The following is an 18709-nucleotide window of genomic DNA, read 5'->3' as shown; positions in this document are numbered from 1 at the left end:
TACACATGGGCAACATGCACACCCTGTACAACACCAAGCACACACACACAAATCCCACATATACAAGTATACAACTGGTTCATCCCTCTTTGAACAAGAGTCGGGAGACACAGCGACCTCCTGCCCCCATTTGACACCAGCCCTTCCCACTGCCACTCACAAACCATATTCACACCCCAGTCTTCAGATGGTGCTTGGCAGTGGGGGGCACTGCCACCAGTAGGATTTGTGGTACACCTCTACACCTTCCAAACCTTCCCCAACCACCTACTCAGCTTTTTCATGACCTTTTTGCATAGTATATTTGCTAGATAAATGGACACCAACATCATGCTCTAAATTCCGTATGTCACATTGTCCATGTGTATTTATTTATTTGCTTTTATTTTGTTGGAGTCTTTGTATCTGTACTTAGTATTTAATTTTTTTTTTTTTTTTTTTTTTTTAAGAACATAACTCTAATGGAAGAAACTGGAAATTACTTTTGTTCAGCAGAACTGTTCTTTCTTTTCTACTCCTCTCTCTCAGCCGAAATAACTTTATTTTCGATTGTGTGCTTTTTACAGACTATGGTATGTAGGTATTAATTCAGGTTACTGGTGCAAGTAACATTGTTTTATTTCATGGTAAAGTCAGAAAGGGAGTTAATACTACATGTATGATATGTAATATTAACCTCAAACCAGTGCAGGAACTTACTGCTTTAGTTTGTCAAATTTGAGTCTGATTATCTTGTTATGAGTAATGACAAAGTTTACACTGATGTCTTTGTGAGTGAAAGGAGCTAATAAGTAATTATTTAAACTTTGCAGTAGCTTCAGAAACTTCCTTCGCCACATTGCTGACATCAGATTAGGGGATGTTCTGTGTGACTACTTTCCAAAATTTATAATCCAATGTTCACTCACACTTGCTTCATGTCATGATTGGCCAGCTGTGCATAAGAGTATGTTGGATTTGAACTTGACTTTATATAACAAGTGAAAAAAAAGGGATAATTATTTGGGGCTTTTATCAAGAAAGATGTGCAACTAGCTTATTTAAACAATACCAAAACCACGACACCTGAGTTTTTAGTCTGCCTTCCACTGCAATTGTTTCCAGCATAGTCAGATGTTGTTCAAACAGACCATAAAGATAAATTAGCCCCTATAACCACCTACACACACACACACACGCACACGCACACACACACACACACACACACAAACACGCACACACACACGTGCGCAAGCACCCACGCACGCACCTTAACAAAATCTCAAAAAAGCCAACCAATTTGTTAGGTCAGAGGCCCTTCTTTGTGGGGCTGTTCATGAGCTTTTATGCTGCTGAGTGACGGGAATGTTGAAGCTGAGGAGGCGCCACAGCACAGTGGGTACAAAGGGATTACAAGCAATCGGGGGACATTGCCTCTTTCTGCTTGAGTGTGTGTGTGTGTGTGTGTGTGTGTGTGTGTGTGTGTGTGTGTGTGTGTGTGTGTGTGTGTGTGTGTGTGTGTGTGTATGTATTTACATTTATGCATTTACACTGGAAAGTAGAAACGATTTGTGAGTACTAACTAAAATAATTAAAAGTTATTTTAGTTAGTACTCAAATTAGCTACCATATGTAAGACTATAGTCTTGGTTATTTGTTTGTTTATATACTGGTTTTAATTTTGTCAGTGTGTTAATCTATTTGAATTAAAACACTTCTGATATTTTCAGAAGTGAATGTATTTTTTTTTTTTTGGCCAAAAATATTTGCAAGTCCTGCTACTTGAAAAAGATGCTTACTTATAATCGTACTATGTTTTCGCATGAAAAATATTATTTCCTGGACTTTCAAGCTTTGCTAGGTAATACCGTCTGAGACCTTGCCTCAGCACCCTGAGACAGTTCTATATACTCACTGCTTAATTAAGGGATGTGGATAGCCTAATGTGGGTTCCTATAAAACCCTTGTGCATATGCTATTTCTTTCCTTTTGAACTCAGCAACATACTGAAACAAGGGGGTCAGCTCGGCTTGCAGTTAGAGGTGATTCATAGACCTTGACTTACGCTGTATGTGCTCGGCCCTTTAACAGGTTATGCTATTGGTGACACCAAAGCCTATTTCGATTGCTGAATTTCAAACCGTCATAGGAAACATGGTGATGAAGACATGTGGATGTTCTTCTTGAAAGATTTACAGATGTGTGGGGGAAAAAAGGGGGTGATGTGGGATAGCAGAAAAGAACGGCCCTCATCAAAGCAGATGGTTTTCTCAGGAATCCAGGCAGCGTAATATTTAATTCTTTCTTAAAACTGACAGCATGTGTTGGGATTTAATTCTGGCATGTTAAACCGTTTTTCTTGTTGCATTTGATTGCAAATGTCTGAAGAGGAACACATGAGAGTGGGAATGTTGTGCATATTAATTTAACAAATCTTAACCCTAACATATTACCCTAACATATTTATTTATGTAGCGCGACTGTTGTTGTGATTTAGCACTATATAAATAAAACGGAAGTGAAACTGAATTGAATTGAATATAACATTCAGACAGTATTCTAACACACTAACACAGTCCCACTAATCACTGTATTTTGACAGATATGTTATGCAGTAGTACATATTAAGAGAAGTAAAAGAAAGAAAGAAACATGATTGTTGTTCTGTGTGCACACTACTGAGAAAAGACATGCAGAATTTTTTTTTTCATTTCTGTGTAGTAATGTGACTAAGCCCCTCAAACACCGGAACCCACTCTACTCACTTTAAAAAGGAAAACAAGATGTTTTCTTGTATGCATCTTCTCCTCATCCCTCTCAAGTTCCATTAAATTCAGCTCAGTTATACTGTGTTTCAAGTGTTATTGTGAAATATTCAGGACTTGGCTCTAAACAGTCAGAGTGAGAACTGAGCAAAGAGTGACAGGACAGAGCCAAAGTTTTGGCACTGTGCTCACAGCTTTGAGCCAGTCGTGCCAATTACGCACTAATTCTGATAACATCTCTCCCTCCTATTCCAAATAAATAAACACTCCTAGTGGCAACTATCACACACATATTGGATGCAAAATAAGACATGGTTTTTAGTATGAAATGTAAGGACATGTACAGTAAATTATCTGCCTACCTTAGTAGGTTTGTGTGATTGTATGCTCACTTCCTCAGGCAAACTTGAGATGAAAATTGGTCACAGCAGCTATTTGCAGTCACTCCCAGACAGCAAAAAAATTCAGTGCAATCACTCTCCAACCATCGGAGGCTGCTGACCTGTTTTTGCTCTAGTGTGACTGAGGCCCAAGGGACAAGATTTTTGACAGCCAAAACTTTCTGTTTTCAGTCCAGTTTAGGTAAACAACAGAAATTCTGCCTGAAAGAATACAATTAACTTTCTAAATTAGGGTGAAATTAAGGTGAAAATACAGAAAGTTCCCTAAGAAGGAGCTTGTTTGATTTAACTGCTGGCAAGGGGGTCTTTAAAATTAAGGTCAACTAAATTAAGGCTCTGAAAATGTTTGAAAATTAATAACTATTATTTTTATATTTTTTATTTAAAATCTATAACACCCATTAGGTACAAGTAATTTAAATATTTGAAATACATTGATAATACAATCTTGTTCGCAGTTAAAATTACTGTTAACAAAGAAATAATAATAATATGAACTGCTGTTGTTTGAGATTTACATTTTCTTTGGCCAAGTGATCATTAACCTGACCACTTGGAGTGTATGTCTGAGCCTGTACTCGATGCAGTAGAGATGAAAAGTTTGTCGTCATTCTGCACTATTTTAGAGAGAGAAAGGGAGAAAAAGTTCACCCGCAAGAGAGAGGGAGCATGTCCTGCTGAGACCCAGCTGTGCCTGCAATTAGCAGGAGGCATGGAATGATGATTGCTGGTGCGGCAACACTAATACCAAGTGACAGGCTTCCTTGTGAAGGAGAAGGGAGGCTGCTGAGTGCCATAAAGCAAGACTACTTTTTCTTTTGCACTTTCACAGCACACTTGCTTACACTAGTGTACACACATAGCTCATATATACATGCTCACACAAACAAGGAAACAAATAAGACTAAGGTTGGTGGGGGGTGGGAGGTCTTTAAGTCTGACTGCAAGACATTATGCGCTTTGGACAAAGGGCTCGTCTAATCCTACCTGCTCTGCTTTTCAGAGCCCACTGCTGGTCTATTCTAGTCCCACTCACTAACTCAGCAGTGAGGGCCCATTGATGACGACACTCAATTACCATAGTAACTAACACAGTTGGTCAGAACACCCCCACCCAGCCCTCTCCCCACTGCCAACACATAAAACTTTTCATGGAACTAAACATATTCTTATACTACATGATGCAATTCATCAAGTCACATGTGACTTGAGGACTAATGACTAATGTGAATTTCAACCTCCAAAACTAAAACTTCACTCAGATAGATACATGCAAAACCTGAGATTCTGATGAGAAGTGTGAATACTTTCACAATTCAGTAATGATAAGAAGCCAGTTTTTTTTTTTTATGTAGCGTGCTGGGAAGTTAAGCATCTAAATGCTGTTGACTACAAAGTTATGCAAACATGTTCTGTCTGGCAGAAAATAATTAAGGGGGGAGCACTGGAGCTCTGTAAGCATGACTAAAGTAAAGTTTTGGCTCAAGGGACTCACAATTCTCAAATTGTTTTGATTGTACCTGTGGCACAAAAGGCAAATTGCAGCTGGCCAGTGACCATAGTCTGAGCACAGCTGGGAAGCAACAAAATGAGTTCAGTGGGCACTTCATCAAGGCAGCTGGTTAAGAAGTTACGAAGGACAACTGAGGAAAAGGATGACAGCCAAAATCAAGCATAGCATCACAGGAGAAAGGTAAATGTTTTTGTGAAGTTGGGATTTCTTTCATGCCCACAATCTGTGCCTCTTACAAAACACCCATCTCCTTCTACCTGCAAGTCAACAGATAAGAGAGACTAAATACAGAGCAGCATTACAAAAACACAGTGGCTTGGAGAAGGGATGGGTGTATATTTGGGGTGGTGGGTGAAAGGGGCTGAGGGGCCATGTTGTGAGGAACTAAACAGTTGGAATTACGGTCAGCAACCAGTCATTGAGTAAACATACAATGAGCGTCAGAAAAGCTCTGTGGTGGACAATAATAAAGAAAAAAAAAGCCGCCAGCTTCAGGCCCTGAGAAAAGTGAGCCATTCTACTTACAAAGAGCTGCTTAGGGGTGGATTGAGAGAAGAAAAAAGAGGGCTAAAACACTTGTGAGCTCAGAAAACTCTATAGGGGGAGTGAAAATGGAATAAGCCAGCAAGCACTTGAGGGTCCTGCCGAGCACCTGAATGGGCTAGAGGGGTGGAGCACCAGAGGGGGGTCTGGGGAAGGTGAATGGCCTTCTTTTGGGGTCCAATTTGTCTCTTTTCACCCTGCTCACCCTGCTCGGGCTCTGACAGATGTACAAAGAGGGAGCGGCGCTGGGCCACTCATCCACATACACACATGAGCAGCTGTCACTTTTGTCAGACAAGTTAATCAAACACATGCCACCGTACCACCCTTTTTAACAAGGCAGAAGGAAAAGGGAATTGAAGGGGGCTGTGAAAGGGTGATAGAGACCCGAGAGATGGCATGTGTGTCCTCAATCAATTGACCCTGTTGGTCCTCATCAATAAACCAGCAGGACCTGACAAAAGAGAAGTCTCCATTAAACTTGTATTTCCCTCCTCTCGGGATGATCATAGCTTTAGCGTCCTTAGCTGTTTCCTCTCAGCACCATGGAGCTGGGTATGCTTACAGAGGATTTAGACCCAAAAGAAACCAAGCAGGGAAACAAAATGCTCTCTCAGTAATTATTAAGAACTCTAAGCTGCTTACAGACTTCATTAATCAGAAATGAAACCTTTCCAGAACATGTTTTGAACAAACAGTCAATCTAACTTATCCTGCATGGCTAGTCTGTCTGTCTGCTTCTTTTTATTACTATTATTGTGATATATTAATGCAACAATTTTCCTTCCTGCTTGGTTGTTTAATCCTTTTACAGTTATTTACATTAAACTTAGAACAGATTACTAGCTGGCAGGAAAAACAATAAGATGACATAAATGCAGCCATATTGTTGTGGAAGGGATAAAGACAACTGGTCTTTATGACAAGCCACAAACTCCAGACCAAATCCTCCAATAAAACACTGCAGAGAAAAACTTCAGATCTGTTGTTGATTCATATACGTCCTTCAAGGACTCTCATTGAGTTATTTAGAAAAAAAAACAGGAAAATATCTATATTAAAAAAATACAAAACCAAATGAATATTGATGAAAAGATGCAAAAAGATTCCTAGATTTTGAGTCATTAAGAACAGCATGTCAGAAATATGCCATTCAACAGGTAACATAACAATTCACAGTCATTTACAATCTTGACATTTGCATAAGTTGATTAATTCTGAATAATCATGGGGCATAAACCATAAACAAAATATAGACCAGAGAATACTGCGTCAGAGTTCTCTTATAAGTGCCTAAGGTTCTAAAACGACTAGAATGTGTTATGAATGCCTGTGAAAGTGTTAACAAAATTGATGTTATATTAAAATATTAATTTTATATTTTCTGTGATCAGAATAAATAATAGAACATTATGAATATCTTTATAGTTATTTCAAGTCCTACAATTCCCCTAAAAACTGTTTTCTTTAATGGCTGCAATACTGAGGAAAAAAAAAACATTTTTTTCAGATTTTCCACCACATTACTTAAAATGAGAAAGCTTTCCTGTTTATTATTCAGTCATCATACAGCAAGTCTTACATCATACAGCTAAGTTTGCATGTCCTGAGCTCTGTGTTGATTAAATTGTTCACTTGGCATGGCTGTGTGGCTGGCAGTTCATGACCAGAGACAGCAAAGTGGTGAAGTGTCCCTTGACAGCCAATTGGTATGATGGCATTCTCTGTTGCTGCAAACCCCCTCCACTCCACACAAACAAAACCATCCCCAAACCCACCTGCTGTGACCAAAGTACAGCATTACAGACAACACCAATCTTAAATCCCTCAATCTGCAGCTCAGTCTGACCCATGCCCTCACTCCGCTCCACTTCAGCCGTCCGGCAGTTGGTAAGCAGAGACGGCAGGAGCAGCAGCGATTAAAAAGCGCTTTAACTTTGGTCGCACAGAAGTGCAATTTCACCACACTTGTGAATCTGACAACTACCCAAGGTCAACGGAAATACTTCAAATCAATCAATGAGCCATGCTCCTAATCCCCTCTGGGCAAAGGCAGATTAAGTGTATAATTGACCTTTGTAATCCCAGTATCTGCAACTCCAGCCTCAGGGGGAGGGATTGGGATAATGGGAGGGGCAGGCTAAAGATTCACTGGTTCTACAAATCTCTTGTTTTCCTCTTACTCGCTCTCCCTTCCTTGCTTCTGTGGTGCCTGGGTTGGGTACAGGGAGAGTGTCATGGACCACAAAGCTGTGGGGTATCATTGCAGGGCTGGATTTGTCTCAGCCTAAAGTCATGGCTTTTTTTAATCAATGATCCTCAGGCAGTGCCATGCTAAGTCCTTCTCCAGTATCATTTAAGCACATCTGTTTTAATCTGTGCCTCTTCAGTCAGTCTTTCAAGAACCAGAAAGGGGAGACAGGTTGCAAAGGGTTACATTAATTTCTCCCTGATACATACAAACAAACAGTGGCTTAATATTACCATTCTACATTTTATGCTCAGCTGTTTCGAAGCCAAGGTCAAGCTATTGTCATAGTCTTGGCATCGGCACTGTTGGTCCCTGTTCCCACAAAAACATTAACATTGGACATAACTTGAAAACGATGTGATCTAATGTTCAAATTCACATCATAAATAGATCCCCTAAAAATCTTCAACGAGTTTGAATCTCACTGACCTTGACCTAAAGGTAAAGCTGAGAGGCCACGTTTTCTGAAAAGTTTGCGAACACAATAACTCAAGAATGATCTCACCTAGGATGTTCAAATTCACATCATAGATGCATCTACTAAAAATGCTGGACAAGGTTGAATCTCTGCAACCTACACCTCAAGATAAAGGTCAAAGTGCTGTTGTAGTAAAGTCACTGAACAATTATGTGAAGTTTGATGGGTCTAACTGGAACAGAATGCATCTGTGGTGTGAATTTGTACATCCTAGGTGAGATCATTCTCAAGGTATTGCGTTTAGAAGATTTTCAGAAATACTGACCCCTGACCTTTAGCTTTAGGTCAAGGTCGCCACAACTTGAACTTGTTGAAGAGTTTTAGTGGACAGATTCCACAAAAACTTTAATGTTGGCCATAACTTCAAAACGATGAGACCCAGAATGTTCAAAATGACACTCGTAGATTCATCTACTAAAAATCTCAGAAGAGCTTGAATCATGGCAACCTTGACCTTAACATAGAGGTCAGAGGTCAACTTTTCTAAAAATATTCTGAACGCAATACCTTGAGAACGATCTCACCTAGGATGTATAAATTCATATCTACTAAAACACTCAGACAAGTTTGAATCTCAGCAACCTTGACCTCATGCTAAAGATCAGAGGTCAATTTTTCTGAAAATCTTGTGAACCTGATAACTTGAGAGCGATCTTACCTGGGATGTTCAAGTTCACACCACAGATTCAGGTACTAAAAATCTCAGATGAGTTTGAATCTGATCTGTAAATTTGTTCAATTTACATTGGAGTGATCTTAGAAGATGGTATAGAACTGTACGCCACAATAATCAGGAGACCTGTAACATTTTAGCAACATTCATGTGCCATATAAACTTTAAATCTGGAGGTGTTGACCACTATTATGTTAATCTACCCATCCATCCATCTTCTTCCACTTATCCGGAGCCGGGTCGCCCAGACCTCCCTCTCCCCAGCCATTTCCATCTGGGGGGACCCCAAGGTGTTCCCAGGCCAACCGAGAAATATAATCTCTCCAGCGTGTCCTGGGTCTGCCCTGCAAGTTCTCACTGCAGTTGTACAGGGACTGGATTGCCTGTAACAATGGGCCACACACCCCCTACTCCCGCAGCACCCCGCATAGGATACCCTGATGGACAAGTCAAATACCTTCTCCAAGTCCACAAAACACATGTAGACTGGATGGGCAAATTCCCATGCACACTCGAACATCCTCAAGAGGATAAAGAGCTGGTTCAGCGTTCTACGACCAGGATGAAAACCGCATTGTTCCTCTTGAATCCGAGGTTCTACTAATGTATGGACCCTCCTTTCCAGCACCCTGGCATAGACCTTACCAGGGAGGCTGAGGAGTGTGAGCCCTCTATAGTCCCCCTTCTTAAATATGGGGACCACCAGCCCAGTCGGCAATCCAGTGGCATCACCCCATATCTGTTGCAGGGCTGTCTTGGTTGACAACATCCAGAGCCTTCACAAACTCAGGGTGAATCTCACCCACCCCAGGGGCCCCGCCACCAAAGAGTGGTTTAACCACCTCATTGACCTCACTCCAATGATGGGCGAGTCATCCCCCTCATCTCCAGACTCTGCTTCCACTACAGAAGCCGTGTCAGTCTAAATATTCCTTGCACTGCCTGACTATAGACTCAGTTGAAGTCAGCAGCGCTCCAACCACACTACAGACCACGCAAGTAGAGCACCGCTTCCCCCTCCTGAATCGCTCGATGGTTTGCTGGAATAGTGTCAAGGCTGTCCGAAAGTTTTTTCTATGGCCTCACCGAACTCCTACCACACCTGATTTTTTTGCTTCAGCCACCACCCGAGCCGTGTTCAGATTGGCCTGCAAGTACCTGTCAACTGCCTCTGTAGTCCCACAGGCTAACCAAGCCCAGTAGGACTTCTTTAGCTTGATGGCTCCCTTCACCTCCAGTGACCACCATCTTGTTTGGGGATTACCACCATGACAGGCACTAACCATGCTGATCTGAGCAGAAGCCTCAACAGTGGAGGCGTGGAAAAAAAAAACCTAACAAGACATGGGGAAGCAAAGCTAAGCTAGAATACACAGGAAACAGGAAACAGGAACCTAGGAAATAAACTAGGAAGTGAATAAGCAGGGACATAGAAATGCACACTTGACACATAGGGAGGCAGGCACACTGAGGGAATCTAAACATATGAATAATCCTGACACACAACACAGGAAGGTTAAAAAACAGATATGATGCTCAAGACAAGGAACCAGGACACAGAGGGATAAAACAAACACTGGAACACAGACATGGGGAAGACAAGAACAAAAGGAACCAGGAATGCAATAAAAATATACAGTGGTATCTTGATTTACGAGCATCCCAACTAATGAGTTTTTTGAGATATGATTGGTCACTTGGTTGAATTTTTGCTTCATATTGCGAGCCAATATCTGAGTTACGAATGAGCAAAAAAACACCATCCACGCATTCCGTTTTTTTTTTTCCTCTCACTGTGCACTCATTTTTGTCGATGGTTGTTGATGTGGTTGATTATTTTCTGCATTTATTTTGAAACATTTCCTTTTTTAAAACCATGGGTCCAAAGAAGCGAATCCCAAGATCGGTGCTGAAAAGGATGATGACCATGGATATAAAGCATGAAATTATCGAAAAACATGAGCAAGGTGTGCGTGTTGCTGTCTTGGTGAGGGTAAGAGTGTGCCAAAAAAGGCAAAAGGGGGAGAAGATTAAGTGAAGTGAAAAAAGGGGTATTAAGTTTAGCGATCTCCTCTACTTCCATCTCCGCCAACATCTTTTTCTTTCACTTAAAACCAGTTTATTTCTTTACATAATGGCATTTTCTTATCAATGAATGTAAAAAAACTCTTGTGTTTTTTGGGGGGTGGGAACAGGTTGATGACGTTTCAATTAATTTCTATGGGAAAATTTGATTTGACATACAATCAAATTGAACAAATTAAACTTGAATGTCAAGGTACTACTGTAACTAATAACAGGACTCAGAGAACTAATAACAAACTAAGTATCAAAAGCATTAGCAAATTGGGACAACAGAATGGTTGCATCGGAGAGCAACTTGGGGTTCACTATCTTGCCCAAGGATACTTTGGCATGCAGACTGGAGCAGCTAGGAATCAAACCGCCAACCTTCCGATTAATAGATGACCTGCTCTACCACCCGAGCCACAGCAAATGCGAAATGGTAAAATGGAATTTTAGAATGGAAACGGATTTATTTTAAATTAGGCAGGTGGCCAGAGGGTTCCTCTACATATCTGAAAATTATCTTAACTATTATAAATGCATTACAGAAACACAACACTTTAAACACTGAATGAAAACAAGAAGCCCTCCAAAACTGCAAACCTCTGCCAATGCAGTCCATTCTCTGAGTAGTATATACTTTTAAGGGAACCGCATTGTATTTTGTTGTATTGTTCTTTTAAAATGCACTTTAAAAAGTTTGTATTAAGGCTAGCATTAAAGTTGTTTACTTTGATTACACAAACATTGCGTAAGCATAGGAAATGGATGGGTTGTACAGGCTGTGGCAAGCCGGTTCAGGACCCCAGTGCAGAACTCAAGAAAGGACTTCACTTGAACTTCAGCTTCATTGCTGGAAACACAGGACTAAACACAGCTGGAAAGGAGACAGCAGAGCAAACCAGGAATCTCACTTAAACAGAAATACATACAGACAGGAGTGCACACAGTGCCAAGGACAACGATGTGACAAAGAGCAGGGAAAAGCAGAGACAATATATACACACACCAGGGTTATAATAGTTTTGGATTTTACATTATAGTTTAGTTTTAGTTAGTTTTTAATTTTTTTTCTCTAATTCAGTTAGTTTTAAATAGTTTTCAGAGTGGTTTTTCTCATTTTTATTTTTGGTTTAATGCTTAGTTTTAGTTGGTTTCAGTTAGTTTCGGTATTAGTTTTAGTATTTTCATACCTAATCAGGTGCAAGATTCAAGGCGCAAAAGTGCCTATTGTGTAATGAAAACTTGACAAAAGATACCATTTAAAGAAATATATTCAACAACCAACGGTTCACAAGACGTGCTAAATGTGTGTAATATTAAGGACACACATGAACATCAACAGGGAGAAACAAAGAAAAACATGAATTCCCAAACTCAATAAATTCTTCAATAAACTCTACAATAAACTTCAGCATCAGTGCAGCAGATTAATAACAGCTACATGTGGTGTTTGACAAAAACAAACTCTTTGAAGGAGTCAAAGGTCAAATCCAGCTGCATCCCACCTGATGCTGCTTCTGTTTTGGAGCTAGCTTGGTTAGATGCTCACTAATTAAACTTGCAGGGTCTTTGTACATAACCTACGGAAGTTGCCGACCTTATGTCCACATTTATGCTTGTGTAGCTGGATTGTGTGTGTTAATTACCTTGTAGTCGTGTGCAGGTGTTTTATATGCGGCGCAGGCTGGGACTTCTTTTTTGATCCTCGCTCTTTGTGCTCAGTTTTTTGGCTGCAAACATATTTGTTATTTTCACTTTCTTCATTCCTTCACGTCCATCCTGATAGTTTCAGCAGTCTTCTACCAGGAATTTGCTGACAGTTGTGAGTCCTTATATTGATGCTTTGATTATTATTCCTGATTGTTATTCTCTCACTGATAAAGTAGCTGGAAATGCACAAGGACGCGACAGTTTAGTCACAACGTTCTGGGCTGCGTGGACCCGACAAGTGGTCCTGTTTCTCCAGGCCAGGTTATCTCGTAGGATCGGAGTGGTTTCTGTAGCCGTTGTGCGCTTCTCAGGTGGACTTTGATGTTGCTGGTTTTTCCTGACTGAGAAATGTTCCGCACATTTTTCATCATCCACAACAAGACTTTCGATTCTATCTGTGCTCTTGTATTTAAAGAACCTCCATACGGGACTCTGCCGCTTTCTCAGCAGACCGCAGCCATTACTTTGCGGACTAGTGCGGTGAGCGAGCGCACATGCGCACGCACTCACACAGTTGTCCTATGGCGCTCCCAGCTTAAACTCGGAGAGAGGAAAAAATGATTTCATATCAATCCACAAGGCTTAAAAAAAAAGCAAAAAAACAAGTAAATGAAAGTCAGTTTATCGATAATTTCAGTTGTTTTAGTTAGTTTTGTTAACTCACAATTCAGTTTTAATTAGTTATCGTTTTTTCCTTTGAATTATAGTTTTTATTTATTTCAGTTAACGACAATGTTTTTTCAATTTCAGTTTTCGTTATTTCGTTCGTTTTCGTTAACTATAATAACCCTGACACACACAAGGTAATATGGGAAAAGTGGAAACAGATGGGAGGGAACAACCACAAAACTAACCACAATACACATGAAACTGGAAACTAGGAACTGTCAGAACAAAATAGACCAAACACAACAGACAGAAATGCAGTCTCGATACAGAACCCAGGGGTGCAGGCATACTGAGGAAATACAATAACACAAGGAAAGACTGAAATGGACATGGGACACAGGGAAAACAAAATAACTGAAGCAAGGGATTAAATACAAATGAACAATGATCCAGAATAGAACACAGATAATCAAAACTAAAATGGCCTGAGAATCAAAATACTAAACAGAAAAACAAACCTTAGAACCATAATCCCAGACTCAGCATGTAAACAAAACCCAAATTCAAAAATCCAAACCTAGAAAACACCAGGTCCTACACCCAGGACCATGGCATAGGTATTGATTTGTAAAAAACTGGACATGAATAACTTGAGGTTATTATATATTACACTACAAAATATTTCTAACTAACTAGGCAGCTCATTTCTCTTGACAGTACTTTAATTAAGGATATAACTCATTTTAGGGTCAACTTGAAAAAATGCAGTTGTGAAACGTAAAAATGAGATCAGAGGTCAAATGTGACATGATTATGATGTTAGATTTAGAATTCCCATATACCAGTATAATTTCCTAAATGTTGCAATAAAAACAAAGGTAGTACAATTTTAAGTGTAATTTTAAAAATAGACATTTTATGAAACTTTGACTTAATGAAAGTTTGACCTTATGGAATCTTGAAGGTCAAAGTTCCAAAGTAAAGGGATATTTAGAATCCCCATATATCATTCCCTATATGTTGTCAATACAAACTATGGTAGTAAGAATTAGTTTTTGCTCTATATAGCATTATTACCACTTTGACCTTCAGATGAATCTATTGACCTTGAAAGAGAGGTCAGAGGTGACAAGATATTTTAAATCATTAGACAACACTTTCTATATGCTGACAATACACACTACAAATAGAATAGTAGTAAAAATAGTAAGAATTGTGCAAAGAATTGTGCAAAGACATGCAGCTGTACATCAGTACTTCACAAAAACAAAAAAGAAAATTGATAAAAATACAACAAAAATAAAGAGATCAGAGCTACCAGACTTTGCTGCTACTAGTTGAAGCGCATGTTCTGGAATATGGGTGTCTTCCCCTTCTCTAACTCCCCCCTTTCCCATCTATCTACACTTCTCCACTATCCATTAAAGGCAAAAATGGCCTAAAGAAATAATAATAATAATAATAATAATAATAATAATAATAATAATAATAATAAAGCCAAACCAACTTTATTTATATAGCACTTTAAAACAGCAAGTGCTGACTAAAGTGCTTAATGTTAAGAACAGAATGAAAATACAACAACCTTTAAAAACCATTTAAAACATAAATGCTTCCTGGAGGATGAAGGAATTGATACCATTGACTGGCCCCCATGCTCACCTTACGTAAGTCAAAAAGAAGACATCATTAACATTACGTCTCAGTCCATCTGATACCACCACAGCACAGTAATGCACTGGTTGTCATGTAGTTATTGTGGCTGGCAGGCAGAGGACACCAAGGCTGGACTCAGGAGGCGCGAACTAAACCCAGACTTCAGCGTCATTAGCATGAAGGACATTAACCGATCTGGTCGGGTGCCAGCAGCACAAAATAATAACCAACCTTGAAACTTGAACTTAACTTAAAACTGAGCATGAACTAGAACATGAACACAAACATGAATGTGAATGTGAACATAGAAATGAACATAAGGGCGCACATAATCCCATAAATAAGTGGCTGGCATACTATACAGGAACATCTGTGCCGAGTATGACCTGGAAGTTCAGAGATCAAAATAGGATATGCCCTCAAGGTTTGTAGAGAATGACCAAGCTAAGATCCTGTGGGACTTCCAGATGCAGCCAGACAAACTTGTGATGGATATCCAGCCGGACATCGTAGTGGTGGACAAACAAAGGAAGAAGGCCGTAGTAATAGATGTTGCAATACCAAGTGGAACACAAGAAGCTTGACAAATACCAAGGGCTCAGAGAAGAGCTAGAAAGGATTTGGAAAGTGAAGGTAACAGTGCTCCCTGTGGTAATCGGAACACTTCTGGTAGATGACCCGAGCTCAGAGGACAAAGACCGCCGCAGGGTGAGCTGGGATTTTATATATATATATATATATATATATATAGTGGCGGATGGTCTCCTGAGGGATCTCCTCCCAGACCTGGATTACAGCATCAGCCAACTCCTGGACAGTCTGTGGTGCAACATGACGTTGGTGGATGGAGCGAGACATGATGTCCCAGATGTGCTCAATCGGATTCAGGTCTGGGGAACGGGCGGGCCAGTCCAGAGCTTCAATTCCTTCATCTTGCAGGAACTGCTGACACACTCCAGCCACATGAGGTCTAGCATTCTCCTGCATTAGGAGGAACCCAGGGCCAACCGCACCAGCATATGGTCTCACAAGGGGTCTGAGGATCTTATCTCGGTAACTATTGGCAGTCATGCTACCTCTAGCGAGCACATGGAGGGCTGTGCGGCCCTCCAAAGAAATGCCACCATTACTGACCCACTGCCAAACCAGTCATGCTGAAGGATGTTGCAGGCAGCAGATCGCTCTCCACGGCGTCTCCAGACTCTGTCACGTCTGTCACATGTGCTCAGTGTGTACCTGCTTTCATCTGTGAAGAGCACAGGGCACCAGTGGCGAATTTGCCAATCCTGGTGTTCTCTGGCAAATGCCAGGTATCCTGCACGGTGTTGGGCTGTGAGCACAAGCCCCATCTGTGGACGTCGGGCCCTCATACCATCCTCATGGAGTTGGTTTCTAACCGTTTGTGCAGACACATGCACATTTGTGGCCTGCTGGAGGTCATTTTGCAGGGTTCTGGCAGTGCTCCTCCTGTTCCTCCTTGCACAAAGGCAGAGGTAGCGGTCCTGCTGCTGGGTTGTTGCCCTCCTACGGCCTCCTCCACGTCCCCTGGTTTACTGGCCTGTCTCCTGGTAGTGCCTCCAGCCTCTGGACACTACGCTGACAGACACAGCAAACCTTCCTTCCACAGCTCGCATTGATGTGCCATCCTGGATGAGCTGCACTACCTGAGCCAACTTGGGTTGTAGAGTCCGTCTCATGCTACCACAAGTGTGAAAGCGCCACCAACATTCAAAAGTGACCAAAACATCAGCCAGAAAGCATAGGTACTGAGAAGTGGTCTGTGGTCCCCACCTGCAGAACCGCTCCTTTATTGAGTGTGTCTTGCAAATTGCCAATAATTTCCACTTGTTGTCTATTCCATTTACACAACAGCATGTGAAATTGATTGTCAATCAGTGTTGCTTCCTAAGTGGACAGTTTGATTTCACTTGGAGTTATATTGTGTTGTTTAAGTGTTCCCTTTATTTTTTTGAGCGATAGACGCTACCACCGCCAAAGTTCAAATTACCTTTCTGAGCAAGCGCTTGGCAATGGGGGGAGGAAGAACTACCTTTAAGCGGAAGTGACCATCAGTGCAGCCATTGAAATTAATTAATATACTGTTATCTTGTTAACTCAGATTCTGCTTTGTTGTACTCCTGGTCCCTTTTTAAATAAAGGATCTACCACCCTGATCACCATGTTCGTATGTACACCCGTAAGTGTTAAGTCATGAATGTTGTCACATATTTATAAATTAAGACATTTTTGTATTACTTTTGTAATAATGGCTGATGCTACTCTTGAGATAAATGCATGCTCCAATTACAGTTAAATCTGCAAGCAGCAATAATAGGGCCCTTGGACCCAGGTGCAGGTCAAGGCAGAAGCCACTCCAGCATGTGCCATCCAGCTACTGAATGCCTCCTTTGTCCTCTAGGTGCGGATCTGCCCTGAAGCTGCCCTGAAGACTCCCATGAGATGGCATCTCCAGCTACCAGCAACACTGTGGACATTTTGTAATCCATAAATAAGAAACTGTCAAGCTTTGACGCCTGCCTGGCCCTAGTGGAAACCGTCCTCAAAGAGTTTGAGGCCTTACGGGAGTCTGTAGAGTTCAGCCAGCAGCAAGTGGAAACACTTGCTACAGCAAACACCGTCCTCAGGGAGTCAGTGAAATGCCTCACCGAGGAATGACCTGGCTCCAATAACAAAGTCAAAAAATGTAAGAAACTGTTTTTGAGTTCCAGGCCCGCAGTATGAGGGAAAACCTCATGTTTTCAGGCTTTCCAGAGAATGCAGAAGAAGACCAAGAAACTACAGTAAAGAGTTTATCCAAACTCACCTGAAGCTCTCGGAGGACACTGTGAACAGCATCACCTTTCATCGTGTCCACCGCCTGGGAGGGAAGCGACCCGGAGGATGCAAAGCCAGACCGATCATGGCCAAATTTGAACATTAAAACAAAAAGAGCTGGTGAAGAGCCGAGGCAGGGAGCTGAGAGGGATGGACCTCAGCATGTACGATCAGTTTCCAAAGGAGATCCCGGAGTGATGCAAGGTCATTCCAGGATCTCCTCCAGATCCAGAAAAAGCTCATGCAAGGAGGCTCCTGGGCTGTCATCATAGTCCATAAACTTTATGTCAGTGAGTAGCTTTACCACAACCAGAATACCACACCATCGCTGTACTGATCAACCAGGTGATCTGTATACACAACAACACCTTTTACTGATTCTTTTCTCTTAGGCTCATCTTCATGAGTTACCTGGGATAATAGGCACGTCTGCATAAAATAGTTAATGCAGAATCAGTCAGCATAGTGTGTTGTTGTTTGTTCATTTGTTTTGTTCTTGTTGTTGATATTGTTGTTTTAGATCAATGGTTTTTCAGTGATTGCACTGTTTTTTCACTTATATAACTTTTCATACCCCATCCCTTCGTTTTCCGCGCTCAGCAATATGAATGCATTTTCTTTAATGCTGCGATTTGCCACACAAACATACAGCACTGACACATATACAGCTATGCAGGACAGACACACACCAACATAGAGCCAGACACACAACACTCCACCAGTAAAAACACAAGCACACTGAGGTTTGTCACATGAAATACATGAAGTTGATTTGAGGGAAAAGAGACTAAAAATTGTTAATCTGTTAAGCAATTTACAGGCTGACATCTTTCCACAGGAGACACATCTATCCAAAACATCTGTGCACACACGCTCCTCTCCACAGTTCCCCCACATGTACTCAACCGGCTACAACTCCAAACAAGAAGTGTGGCAATATTGATTAAGGGGTCATTGACAATTATCAATATTTTCCAAAGTGTACTCTTTTTCAGTACTCCCCAAAAGTGTACAAAGAAAATGTTAATCTTTTTCCACAACATTTAATTTCACCTGGTATTTTAATGTAATAGGAAGTATTAAAAACACATCCTGTTGTTGAAAAATTCTGGAAAGCTGTCATAGAGCGAGAGGCAGGGGACACTCTGTCATAAACAGATATACCTATATATTACAATTTATAGTGTGCAATAAACTGATTTGAATTTGAATGTGAACTGCACTGC

The 18709-nt window shown here is 40.9% G+C and overlaps 1 protein-coding gene across 1 annotated transcript in view; it reads right to left on the bottom strand.

Annotated features, from left to right (window-relative positions):
- Window positions 1–18709, bottom strand: part of cadpsa (Ca2+-dependent activator protein for secretion a) — a 479373-nt gene that overhangs the window by 22019 nt on the left and 438645 nt on the right. The window lies entirely within an intron of this gene.

The sequence above is a fragment of the Archocentrus centrarchus genome, unplaced genomic scaffold (assembly GCF_007364275.1).
Source record: "Archocentrus centrarchus isolate MPI-CPG fArcCen1 unplaced genomic scaffold, fArcCen1 scaffold_29_ctg1, whole genome shotgun sequence".
Taxonomy (NCBI): domain Eukaryota; kingdom Metazoa; phylum Chordata; class Actinopteri; order Cichliformes; family Cichlidae; genus Archocentrus; species Archocentrus centrarchus.
This window is presented reverse-complemented; position numbering and strand designations above follow the sequence as displayed.